This window comes from Bombus bifarius, unplaced genomic scaffold, assembly GCF_011952205.1.
Source record: "Bombus bifarius isolate JDL3187 unplaced genomic scaffold, Bbif_JDL3187 scf7180000008089, whole genome shotgun sequence".
Classification (NCBI taxonomy): Eukaryota; Metazoa; Arthropoda; class Insecta; order Hymenoptera; family Apidae; genus Bombus; species Bombus bifarius.
The window spans coordinates 58,696-71,330 of NW_022884439.1; positions in this window are offsets into that span (position 1 = coordinate 58,696).

Genomic DNA, 12,635 nt, shown 5'->3' on the forward strand with positions numbered 1-12,635 from the left:
GCATCGAGAAGGTTCCAAACGCCGTTGCTAGGCACACTCGTTGGAAGCATCTTGAGATTTCCAAACGCCGTTGCTAGGCAGTTTCTGCCTGGAGTTTTGGTTACTAAATACAATGTATGTCCCATTGCATCGGCACCTCCGAGGCAACATCACACATGGCTCGGCCCGCTCTCGAGGCCGCATGCCGCCACAATCACACTTCTCGGAAAACACACACAACCACTCCAGACCTCCGTTAGATAAAACATCCATCCCGTGACCGTGGCTACGTTCAGCGACCGATTGTCACCTCGAACCCAATCTCGCTTATTACAAATCTTAAACAATTACAACTATAATAAAATCTAGGCTAAGGTACTAGAGGATGTTCCCAAAATTTCCAAGGAAGGGCTTCGGCTTTCCTTTCATCTCCGACACGGCCATCCTGACTATCACACGTCCTCGGGTGTACCTTCGTCAACAAAACAAAAGGAAACAAGATTAGTGTCATTGTGATTAGCATTCAAAGTGCCAGTTGCATTCTGCGTGCTTTCAGTCGGGTCGTAATGACATGACGGACCATTCTCGATTTCACACCCAAATGGGTCTCATCCTTCGAATCGCACATACTCTCAAAGTTCGTTAAATAACCAGCTTCGTAACACGATCGCTGTCAACACTAGACCGCCTCCAGCCTCGTGACATTGTCACTGTCGGTACTAGACCAGCTCCAGCTTCGTGACATCGTCGCTGTCGGTACTAGACCAGCTCCAAATCCGTGACATTGTCGCTGTCGGTACTAGACCAGCTCCAACCTCGTGACATTGTCGCTATCGGTACTAAACCGGCTCCCAGCTTCGTGACATCGTCGCTGTCGGTACTAAACCGGCTCCCAGCTTCGTGACATCGTCGCTGTCGGTACTAAACCGGCTCCCAGCTTCGTGACATCGTCGCTGTCGGTACTAAACCGGCTCCCAGCTTCGTGGCATCGTCGCTGTCGGTACTAAACCGGCTCCCAGCTTCGTGACATCGTCACTCCCAGTGCCTGACCGCACTGAACTCCGTCCCATGGCCGCACCTGGGCTCATATAATTCTACGATCCTCTGGGATCGGGGTACTCACATCGCCATGGTCACTGTTCTCGTCATCACAACAGACATCCAACTCCGCAGGAATGCGACTATCCGGCATTTTCCTTAACCTGTCATGACTGTACTTGTATGACCTTTTCCCATCCAGTGTTTTCAAGGTATATCGGTCTCCTTCCAGGACCTCCGATATCACAAACGGACCCCTGAATTTTGGATCCAATTTTGTCTGGTTCCTTTCTTCATTTTGGCGTAGTACCAAATCACCAGGATTAAACCTAACTACTTTAGCTTTGGTTTTATCGAATCTCTCTTTGTCATACCTAGCACTAGTTTCCATCTCTTTTATTGCCTGTTGTCTTACACTGGAGATATCTATTTCTTTTTCCTCAATGTTATCAGGTAGTAATAAGTCATACGGTCTTGCTGCTCTACCAATCAATAACTCTAAAGGACTCGATTTGGTTACGCGGTTGATGGTGCAATTCAAAGCCAATTGCATCTCCCCGATCGCGTCTTGCCATGAACGCCCGGTCGTTTCTACCGTTGTGAACATATTTTTTAACGTGCTCATAACACGTTCTACTTGCCCAGTGGCCCTACTTGCACCGGTCGCGATCAAATGAACTTTGATTTGTTTGCTTGCACAGAATTCTTGAAATTCCCGGCCCGTGAAACATCTACCCTGATCTGCTATTATCCGACAGGGACTACCGAACAAAAACACGGCGGACTTAAGTGCCTGGATAACGCTGAGCGAATCCAATTTGCGTGTGTGATATAGGTGCACGAATTTCGTAAAGGCATCGATCAAGACGACGACATACTCTTTCGAGTCATTCTTGCCACTCAGCTTGCCCGTTATGTCCATATGCACCGTATGCCACGGTATGCCGGTCTTAGGTATAGGATGCAGTTCAGCCTGTATTTTACCTGAACTAGCCTTCGAAACTCTACAAGCATGGCAGTTCTCGACAAACTTGCGAACATACTTCGCCATTCCCTCGAACCAATAATACTCATAGAGCTTCTCGAGCGTTTTATCCCATCCTAAGTGCATAATTGACTGATGCACATGGTTGATGACGGACCATCTAAAACTTCTCGGAACAATGGGTAAGCAAAGGGTTCTGCCCTTTCGTTGTACTTTACGGTAAAGTGTACCGGATCGCAGTTCGTAGGTATTCGCGATATCTTCCGCGAGCTCTTCGTTCTGTAATTTATTAACGATTTCGGAGATTTGCGGATCGCGACGTTGTTCCGCTAATAGCCAGTCTTCGGAGATCTCGGCCAGATTAATCTTTTTCTCTGCGACCTTGTCTATCATACGGCGATTCAAGTCTACGGGGTTTCGCGAAAAGAAATCTACGTGGGCCATTCGTTTACCCTCTCGATACATGATGTCAAAATCGAATGTTTGCAAATAAGCCCACCACCTATAAACCCGGTCGTTTAAGTTTACTTTGTTGCTGGAGGCTTTCAAAGAATTACAGTCCGTAACTACTAAGAATTTCCGTCCATGTAAGTAGTGTCGGAAATGCTTAACGGCGCTTACTACTGCTAGTGTCTCCAGTTCGTACGAATGATACCTAGATTCCGCGGGACTGGTCCTTTTACTATAATATTCGATGACTCTGTTTTCCTTTTCGACTCTATGCATTAAAATAGCTCCATACCCCTCCGAACTAGCGTCGGTATGTAGCTCTATGGGACGATTCGGATCAAATATCATTAACACCGGCGCGTCGGTCAGAACGGAAATTATCTGTTGTCTTATCTTTTCGTGCCTGTCCGTCCAAGTTATGTGCTTGTTACTAGAAGTGAGTGCGTACAAAGGTTTCATCACTTGCGAAAATTTAGGAATAAATTTTCGGAAGTAAGAGGCCAAACCTATAAACTGCCTAAGCTGTGTGACGGTCGACGGTGCAGGTAAAGAATTCAAAGCTTGTATTTTTCCCGGGTTTGGACGAACTTCTCCGTTACGAATTACATATCCCAAATAAAGTACCGACGTCTTCAGAAAAGAACATTTAGCGAAATTGAAAGAAAATCCGGCGTTTACGAGAGTGTTTAGTACAGTGTGCAACCTTTCTAGAGCTTGATCTATTGAGTCGGCGATTATTAGAACGTCGTCCAAATAAACAACGACATACGAATAAGCGAGGTCGCCTAAGGCCTTGAAAATGGCTCTCTGGAAAACGGCTGGTGCATTTTTCAACCCAAACGGCATCGTCACGTATTCGTATTGACCGTCGGGGGTAACGAACGCAGTATATTCCGTCGAGTTAGGGTGAATGGGGATCTGGTGAAATCCGCTAGCCATGTCCAGGCTAATGAAGTACCTCGCACTCTGCAATCTCGCGATTTGGTCAGCAATAAGGGGTAAGGGATACCGATCCGCGACCGTATTTTTATTCAGCGCTCGAAAATCTACGCACAATCTGTCTGAGCCATCCTTCTTCTTCACGAGTATTATAGGGCTCGCGAACGGCGAATTACTAGGTTTTACAATTTGTGCTTTAATTAACTCGTCTATCCTCTCGCGTACTATTCTTCGCTCTTCCACGCTAAGCCTGTAAGGGCTTCTCTGCACGGTGACGTTGGGATCGATTAGCCGTATTTCCAACTGGCCCGTACTGACGCGAGTACGCGGGAAACCCGTAATGAATGATTCTTTAAATTTTTCGAGAACAGAGATTAATCGATCTTTATAGTTACCGATCACATCAGTGTCAACCTCGTTAATGTTGACCGCATCTTCCGCGACTTTACCACAAGCGTTAACGACCTTTGTTTTACAAATAACAAGGCTATCTTGCGCGATATTTACGTCGAATCCCTGGCTCAAAATCTCGCGACCAATCATGATGTCGTATTTTAGGTAATCGTCAGCAAGGACATGAAAAACTATCTCCAATGTAAGATCGTTAATACGAACAGTGGACAAAATCTGAAGTGTACTCTTAACACAAGTATTCCCGATCCCCCGCATCACTACCACATCGGTTATTCTTTTACCCGAAAATTTCGAGGCTAGGGACTCTTTGATTAACGAACACTCGGCCCCAGAATCAAAGTAAAATGGATACGACTCACCCAGATGGCTTAATCTACCAGCCGGAGCTTCTACTACACAGGAGTCGATCCGGCGTTCGTCAATGGAATCGTAGTTTCTTTTCCGCGATGATGGGCAATTAGGCGCGATATGTCCCTCCTCGTGGCATTTGAAGCAGGTCACCTTCGACGATGCGGCTGGTCGTTTTTCCTTCGGGTTTCGTATATCCTGCTCCTTCCCCGTTTGTGTTTGCAGGCGACACTCCGTTCTCCTATGCCCGTGAGCACCACAGCGGTAGCACTTAATCCGAGGAACTGATAGCCTGCTGCGTTTAGCTTCAGGTTCCGTTAGTGAATTTCTTGGCGAAAATGTCGGCTGATCGTTGTAAGGGAGAATCCTCATTTCATCATGAAATTGGTCCTCCGTCCTGATATTATTCGCGAGCGTTAGTCGCCGAAAGCGTCGATCTTGTGAACTCAGCATATAAAGGGCGAGGGCATTGATCACTTCGGGCATCGTTAGATCTTGCAACTTCATCTGCAGCATGGAGCGGAGGCGACTACCGTACGCTCCCGGAGATTCAGTCTCCGACGGTCGTTCTCTGGATATCCTTATTAACGCCGAAGCGGCTGTCTCTCTGCCACCAAAACGCGAAAGAAATTGTTCCTTGAACGTTGGCCAGGTAAGCTTTCCACCGCGTACCATTTGTGAAAGCCAATGCGCAGCAGAACCCCTTAGGGCGCGATTTAGAGCGGAAAGTAACGCACTCTCTTGCATCGGGTGGTCTTTCAAAATCAGATCAGCATGAGAGCACCACGCGGATGGATCGGCGCCCGCGCCTTCGGGGTCAAAACGTGGTAACGTTGCATCCTTAGATTCCGTACTCGGTCGTTGCTCCCCCGCTTTGTGCGCTAGCGTCTGAATTAACTCGCGCACAAGGTCCATTTGCTCTTGTAGCACTTTAAACGGTACTGATCCCACTTCTGATGTCGGATCAGGATTCGAATTGTGGGCGCGCGACGACTCTTCATGTGGACTAGCCATCGTTTCACAAAGCCGAGATTTTATTTACACGTATATACAGGTCTATCACTAAGCTTAACAAATAATAAGTACAACTAATAATAAGTCTAACAAACACTAAGCCTAATGAATAATACGATCTACGAATAATTAAATTAAATAATACTATTAGCAATGTTTGAGTTCAAACGAATCCACGGTCACCGGGATAACTCCTTACTAAGCGAAACTAACTTAGACGCAAATGCGATCGTCGAAAATGCTCGATGTATCACTCTCCAAGGCAATCGCAAGAATGCCAGCCTCGTGGAGATTTTTCTCCCTGTACGATTGCATTTTGTTTTCTATCCCCGTTTGGAAGCATCGAGAAGGTTCCAAACGCCGTTGCTAGGCACACTCGTTGGAAGCATCTTGAGATTTCCAAACGCCGTTGCTAGGCAGTTTCTGCCTGGAGTTTTGGTTACTAAATACAATGTATGTCCCATTGCATCGGCACCTCCGAGGCAACATCACACGTGGCTCGGCCCGCTCTCGAGGCCGCATGCCGCCACAACCACACTTCTCGGAAAACACACACAACCACTCCAGACCTCCGTTAGATAAAACATCCATCCCGTGACCGTGGCTACGTTCAGCGACCGATTGTCACCTCGAACCCAATCTCGCCTATTACAAATCTTAAACAATTACAGCTATAATAAAATCTAGGCTAAGGTACTAGAGGATGTTCCCAAAATTTCCAAGGAAGGGCTTCGGCTTTCCTTTCATCTCCGACATATATAATAACACAGTGATGAAAGAAATAAACTGGTCAAGTAATCTAAGGAACGATAATACGTATCTATGTCAGTGTCAGTTTATTTGTTTAAGTAGTGGCTATCGACAAAGGTGTATCGTTCTAAGCTGATTAGTATCAGTTTCTACTACAGGTGCGATAAATACAGAGTTTTGCTTGAAAGGTATCGGATAAATTTTCATTATTTTCCATTCGTTGTCTTCTCTAAACGATACAGTTATCGTATATATGAGTTTGTTATCATTTGTCCATAATTTTAGTTTACTTAGATCTAGAATTAGTAGAAAGTTTTGAACTGAAAGATCGATATGATTACTCATAAAGTTTTGCTTCGTTATTTGGTCGAGTGTTGTTAAGAATTGTTTAGGTTCCATAATTTGCGGGTTTATGATTCCTTGTTTTCCTGATACTATAGTGTTAAAAATTTCGTCGATGTTAATATGGAGCTCCGATATGGTAGATTCAGTCCGAATTAGTAAAGAGATCAATATTTCGTTTTTCTCGTTATGGTTTTCAATCTTGCGTATGACGTTGCTAACGTTTTCGAGTTGATTCGTCTTAGCATAGTCTAGCACGCGTTTGATAAGTGCGGTTTGATTACTGAGGATCGTTTTTATTTTATTGTTGGAGTCAAATAATGTGTAGAGGATGAGTCGAGTCCGTGATGATTGTGGTTGGTGGCTGTAGATGTCGCTGCTGGGGGTACTGCTATATTTTCTTCCTATTTAGAATCGTGGAATAAAAATCGGACTTCGGTCGCCGGGATTCGATCCCGCGTTCCGAACGTTCGTAACCTGTTTTTTTCTTTTTTTTCTTTGTACGTGGAGAAATCCTCATGGACACTCCGCTGCTGCAATAATCGCGTAACAGCAGAGTAGTGTCGGACTCCTGCCGACTAAAACTCCACGATGACCATCTTATGCGCGTGACAGGGGTGCTCCAGGAACTTCTTATGAATTAACTTCAGTTGCACCCCCTACTCGCGTTCTCTTGTTCGAGCCGGCTATTGAGTAGGCGTTAGGGGGAGGTCGTTGACCCTAGCGCTGTCACTTCTTCTGGTCGTAGTCCGTTGGGGTGGTGGCGGGGCGGCTCTGGGTCGTCTGACTGCCATCCTTCTCTATCGTCTTATCCTGCAGGGGTGAGGGTTTTTTTTCTCTCCCTTTCCGCTCGCTCCTTCGCGAGCATAACTCGCTCGCAGAAGAGGCGGACGGCCACGTATTCCTGTGACCCTCTCAACATCGCTTCTACAATCGCTGAGGGTGTCAACGTTTCTCCTATGGCGTGCCGTAGGGTGTAGCGGGGCAGCTCCCACGCCGGACAGAGCTCCAGGGTGTGCTGCGCTGTGTCCCTGCCATCTCCGCAGTGGTGGCAGGTGTCTGTCGTCTCTCGCCTTATTCTCTTCAGGAACTCGCCGAACACGCCGTGTCCGGTGAGCACTTGTGTCATCCTGAATGTGAGTGGGAGGCCGTGGAGGCTCCTCCATGCCTCCCAGTTTGGTAGGACCGCTTCCGCGCCTCGGTGTTCGCTTCTCCCGTTGATCAGTTGGGATCGCCACAGGTTCCATGTGTCCTCCTCGGCGGTTCCTGTGTCGTTTGGAGCCGCCTGCTCGGTGGGGTCTTCTCCCGGATGCCATTCTCTCCGGCGGGTGTATCACTTTTTGAGCGCCAGCGCCCGCAGCTTCCACGGGGGGGACGCGGCTAGGGTGGACGCCGACGCGTGAGACACCGTCCGGTATCCCCTAATGATTCTGATGGCGGTCACTCTGTGCAACCTTCTCAGGAGCAGAATGCTGCGACGGCTTGCCATCAGGTCGTCCGCCCATACTGGGGCCCCGTACATCACTCGTGACCGAACGACGCCCTCGTAAATTCGGCGCACCGCGTCTCCGGCCCCGCCGATGTTCGGTAGTAGGCCGCACAGGGCATTGGCAGCCGCTGACACCTTCGGGATCAGAGAGTCGAAGTGCAGCTCGAACGTCCACTGGCTGTCGATGGTGAGTTCCAGATACTTCATCTGTGATCCCACCCGGACGGTTTTACCTGCCATGTTTATGCATAGGGCGGGCGGTGGTGTCCCTCGCCTCTTCCTGTCAAAGAACCAGGTGGCCTCCGACTTCGCAGGGGAGACTCTTAGGCCCAGTTCGTTCACGGCACGGATCGCACAGGCCGTTGCGATTTCGCTAATGCGCAGCGTCTCGTGAAAGCCACGACCCTCGACCAGGATTAGGGTGTCGTCCGCATAACATATCATGGCCGCGCCTGGGGTAGCGGGCATCGCAGTACCTCGTCGTGCGCAACGTTCCATAGTATGGAGCCCAGCACCGAGCCCTGTGGGACGCCACGCTCGACGGATCGCTTTTCCTCTCCTTCCTTACTGGTGCAACACACCCACCTGTCGTCGAGGTAGGCTCGGATCAATCGGACGAGGTAGCTGGGAACCTCGAAGTGCTCCAGGGCCGTCACTATCCTGTCCCATGGCATGGTGTTGAACGCGTTGACGATGTCCAGGGAAACCGCCAGCGCCACGCCTTTCCGGGAGACCATGTCCTCCGCAATCGCTCGTACGCGTCTGACCGCGTCAATCATCGAGCGCCCCTTCCGGAAGCCGTACTGGCTTTCGCGCAAACCTGGCACTTGGCCCGCTATGTGTCGTTCCAAACGGGCGGCGACTACCCTCTCGAGTAGTTTGCCGACCTCGTCCAGTAGGCATATCGGCCGGTACGCTGACGGCGAGGTCGTCGGTTGGCCCTCTTTATGGAGCAGGACCAGTCTCGTCGTCCGCCACGCCCGGGGGTAGACTCCCTCCCTCAGGCATCTTGTGAAGAGGTGCCGGAGTCTGGGGGCCATGACTCCCATCACTTCCCCCCAGATCCGGCCAGGGATTCCGTCCGGGCCCGGTGCCACGTTGCGGAAGGTCATTCTTCTGGTAGCCTCCCATATCTCCTCCTCCGTGACTTCCCAGTCGTCCCTCCATTCCAGCGGTCGTGTCGTTTCCCGTGGCCGTTCCACCGCTCTGTTTTCTTGTGGGGGAAAGAGCGTTCCGGTGATCCGCGTCAGCAGCGCAGGTTCCATCTCCGTCGTTGTCAGGGGGCCCTTCGCGCGTAGTTTCTGTGTCACCGTCCTGTATGGCCTTCTCCATGGAACCGACTCGACTGTTTCGACCAGTTCGGACCAAGCACGGTCCTTCGCTTTTTTAATTTCCTTTTGTAGCGAGCGCCGTAGCGCGCGGTACGCCCGGTAGCGCAAGGAGACTTCTTCTTCGTCGCGTCGTCGCCAGCGGCGGGCCCTTAGGTACTGTCTTCGGGCCCGGACACATCTCGTCCTCAGTTCCGCGATGTCGGCGTTCCACCAGTAAACTGCTCCGCTTCGCACCGTGCCCGGTGTGGCCCGTGGCATGGATGCGTCGCAGATTGCTGTCGTGGCTTGGCGGAGGTTCTCGGCCTCCTCTTCCACGTCTGCTTCGGTCGTCGTTGTCGTGGCCTCCCAGCTCCAAGCTGTTGCTATAGCAGCCACCCGGAGTAGATCTTCATTCCTTTCTTTTATTTTCCATCTGGGCGCTGGGCGCGCGCGCCTCTCCCTCGGCGGGCCGTGTCCGTCGTTCGTCGTCGGCATTCTAGGTACAGGTGCGTCCACCTGCATGAATATGTAGAGGAGGTCCGACACCTGTGCGTGGAATGCCTCTGACACCGTGGTTTCCTTCTCCTTTCTCTATTCTCTGCAGTCGTTCCTCCAGACGGTGCAGCAAGGATCTCATCTCCTCTGCATGGTGTTTGACTGCAGCGAGACGCGCCCTGTAGCTGCTCTCATCCGCGGTGGGGCGCGAGGCCGGCTTTTTTCGGAGTGCCTATACCGCCGCCTCCAGTGTTGCTATGCGTCTTTGCGCTATAGCGAGTGCGTCGGTGAGTAATGTGTATCCTGAATCAATGTCGAATGGAAATTAGACAGTTCTATAAAAATAATAATTCTCACGATTCCACAACTTCATACCTTAATTAAATACAATTCTTCGGCGATATAATTACAAATACATTTACAGGAACTGTGTAATATGATAAGTATCTCGTTAAAGAAATTGAAATCGTAAACTCTAGATTCTAGTATTCTTTCACTCTCATGTTTCCTATGAGCCCTTCAATCGCTAAATATTTTGCAATGAAACACGTATTATTAAACAACATAATCATACTAAATTAATATAATGTGACTATTTATTATTATTATATAATAACACAGTGATGAAAGAAATAAACTGGTCAAGTAATCTAAGGAACGATAATACGTATCTATGTCAGTGACAGTTCATTTGTTTAAGTAGTGGCTATCGACAAAGGTGTATCGTTCTAAGCTGATTAGTATCAGTGTCTACTACAGGTGCGATAAATACAGAGTTTTGCTTGAAAGGTATCGGATAAATTTTTATTATTTTCCATTCGTTGTCTTCTCTAAACGATACAGTTATCGTATATATGAGTTTGTTATCATTTGTCCATAATTTTAGTTTACTTAGATCTAGAATTAGTAGAAAGTTTTGAACTGAAAGATCGATATGATTACTCATAAAGTTTTGCTTCGTTATTTGGTCGAGTGTTGTTAAGAATTGTTTAGGTTCCATAATTTGCGGGTTTATGATTCCTTGTTTTCCTGATACTATAGTGTTAAAAATTTCGTCGATGTTAATATGGAGCTCCGATATGGTAGATTCAGTCCGAATTAGTAAAGAGATCAATATTTCGTTTTTCTCGTTATGGTTTTCAATCTTGCGTATGACGTTGCTAACGTTTTCGAGTTGATTCGTCTTAGCATAGTCTAGCACGCGTTTGATAAGTGCGGTTTGATTACTGAGGATCGTTTTTATTTTATTGTTGGAGTCAAATAATGTGTAGAGGATGAGTCGAGTCCGTGATGATTGTGGTTGGTGGCTGTAGATGTCGCTGCTGGGGGTACTGCTATATTTTCTTCCTATTTAGAATCGTGGAATAAAAATCGGACTTCGGTCGCCGGGATTCGATCCCGCGTTCCGAACGTTCGTAACCTGTTTTTTTCTTTTTTCTCTTTGTACGTGGAGAAATCCTCATGGACACTCCGCTGCTGCAATAATCGCGTAACAGCAGAGTAGTGTCGGACTCCTACCGACTAAAACTCCACGATGACCATCTTATGCGCGTGACAGGGGTGCTCCAGGAACTTCTTATGAATTAACTTCAGTTGCACCCCCTACTCGCGTTCTCTTGTTCGAGCCGGCTATTGAGTAGGCGTTAGGGGGAGGTCGTTGACCCTAGCGCTGTCACTTCTTCTGGTCGTAGTCCGTTGGGGTGGTGGCGGGGCGGCTCTGGGTCGTCTGACTGCCATCCTTCTCTATCGTCTTATCCTGCAGGGGTGAGGGTTTTTTTTTCTCTCCCTTTCCGCTCGCTCCTTCGCGAGCATAACTCGCTCGCAGAAGAGGCGGACGGCCACGTATTCCTGTGACCCTCTCAACATCGCTTCTACAATCGCTGAGGGTGTCAACGTTTCTCCTATGGCGTGCCGTAGGGTGTAGCGGGGCAGCTCCCACGCCGGACAGAGCTCCAGGGTGTGCTGCGCTGTGTCCCTGCCATCTCCGCAGTGGTGGCAGGTGTCTGTCGTCTCTCGCCTTATTCTCTTCAGGAACTCGCCGAACACGCCGTGTCCGGTGAGCACTTGTGTCATCCTGAATGTGAGTGGGAGGCCGTGGAGGCTCCTCCATGCCTCCCAGTTTGGTAGGACCGCTTCCGCGCCTCGGTGTTCGCTTCTCCCGTTGATCAGTTGGGATCGCCACAGGTTCCATGTGTCCTCCTCGGCGGTTCCTGTGTCGTTTGGAGCCGCCTGCTCGGTGGGGTCTTCTCCCGGATGCCATTCTCTCCGGCGGGTGTATCACTTTTTGAGCGCCAGCGCCCGCAGCTTCCACGGGGGGGACGCGGCTAGGGTGGACGCCGACGCGTGAGACACCGTCCGGTATCCCCTAATGATTCTGATGGCGGTCACTCTGTGCAACCTTCTCAGGAGCAGAATGCTGCGACGGCTTGCCATCAGGTCGTCCGCCCATACTGGGGCCCCGTACATCACTCGTGACCGAACGACGCCCTCGTAAAGTCGGCGCACCGCGTCTCCGGCCCCGCCGATGTTCGGTAGTAGGCCGCACAGGGCATTGGCAGCCGCTGACACCTTCGGGATCAGAGAGTCGAAGTGCAGCTCGAACGTCCACTGGCTGTCGATGGTGAGTCCCAGATACTTCATCTGTGATCCCACCCGGACGGTTTTACCTGCCATGTTTATGCATAGGCCAGGCGGTGGTGTCCTTCGCCTCTTCCTGTCAAAGAACCAGGTGGCCTCCGACGTCGCAGGGGAGACTCTTAGGCCCAGTTCGTTCACGGCACGGATCGCACAGGCCGTTGCGATTTCGCCAATGCGCAGCGTCTCGCGCCAGCCACGACGCTCGACCAGGATTAGGGTGTCGTCCGCATAACATATCATGGCCGCGCCTGGGGTAGCGGGCATCGCAGTACCTCGTCGTGCGCAACGTTCCATAGTATGGGGCCCTGCACCGAGCCCTGTGGGATGCCACGCTCGACGGATCGCTTTTCCTGTCCTTTCTTACTGGTGCAACACACCCACCTGTCGTCGAGGTAGGCTCGGATCAATCGGACGAGGTAGCTGGGAACCTCGAAGTGCTCCAGGG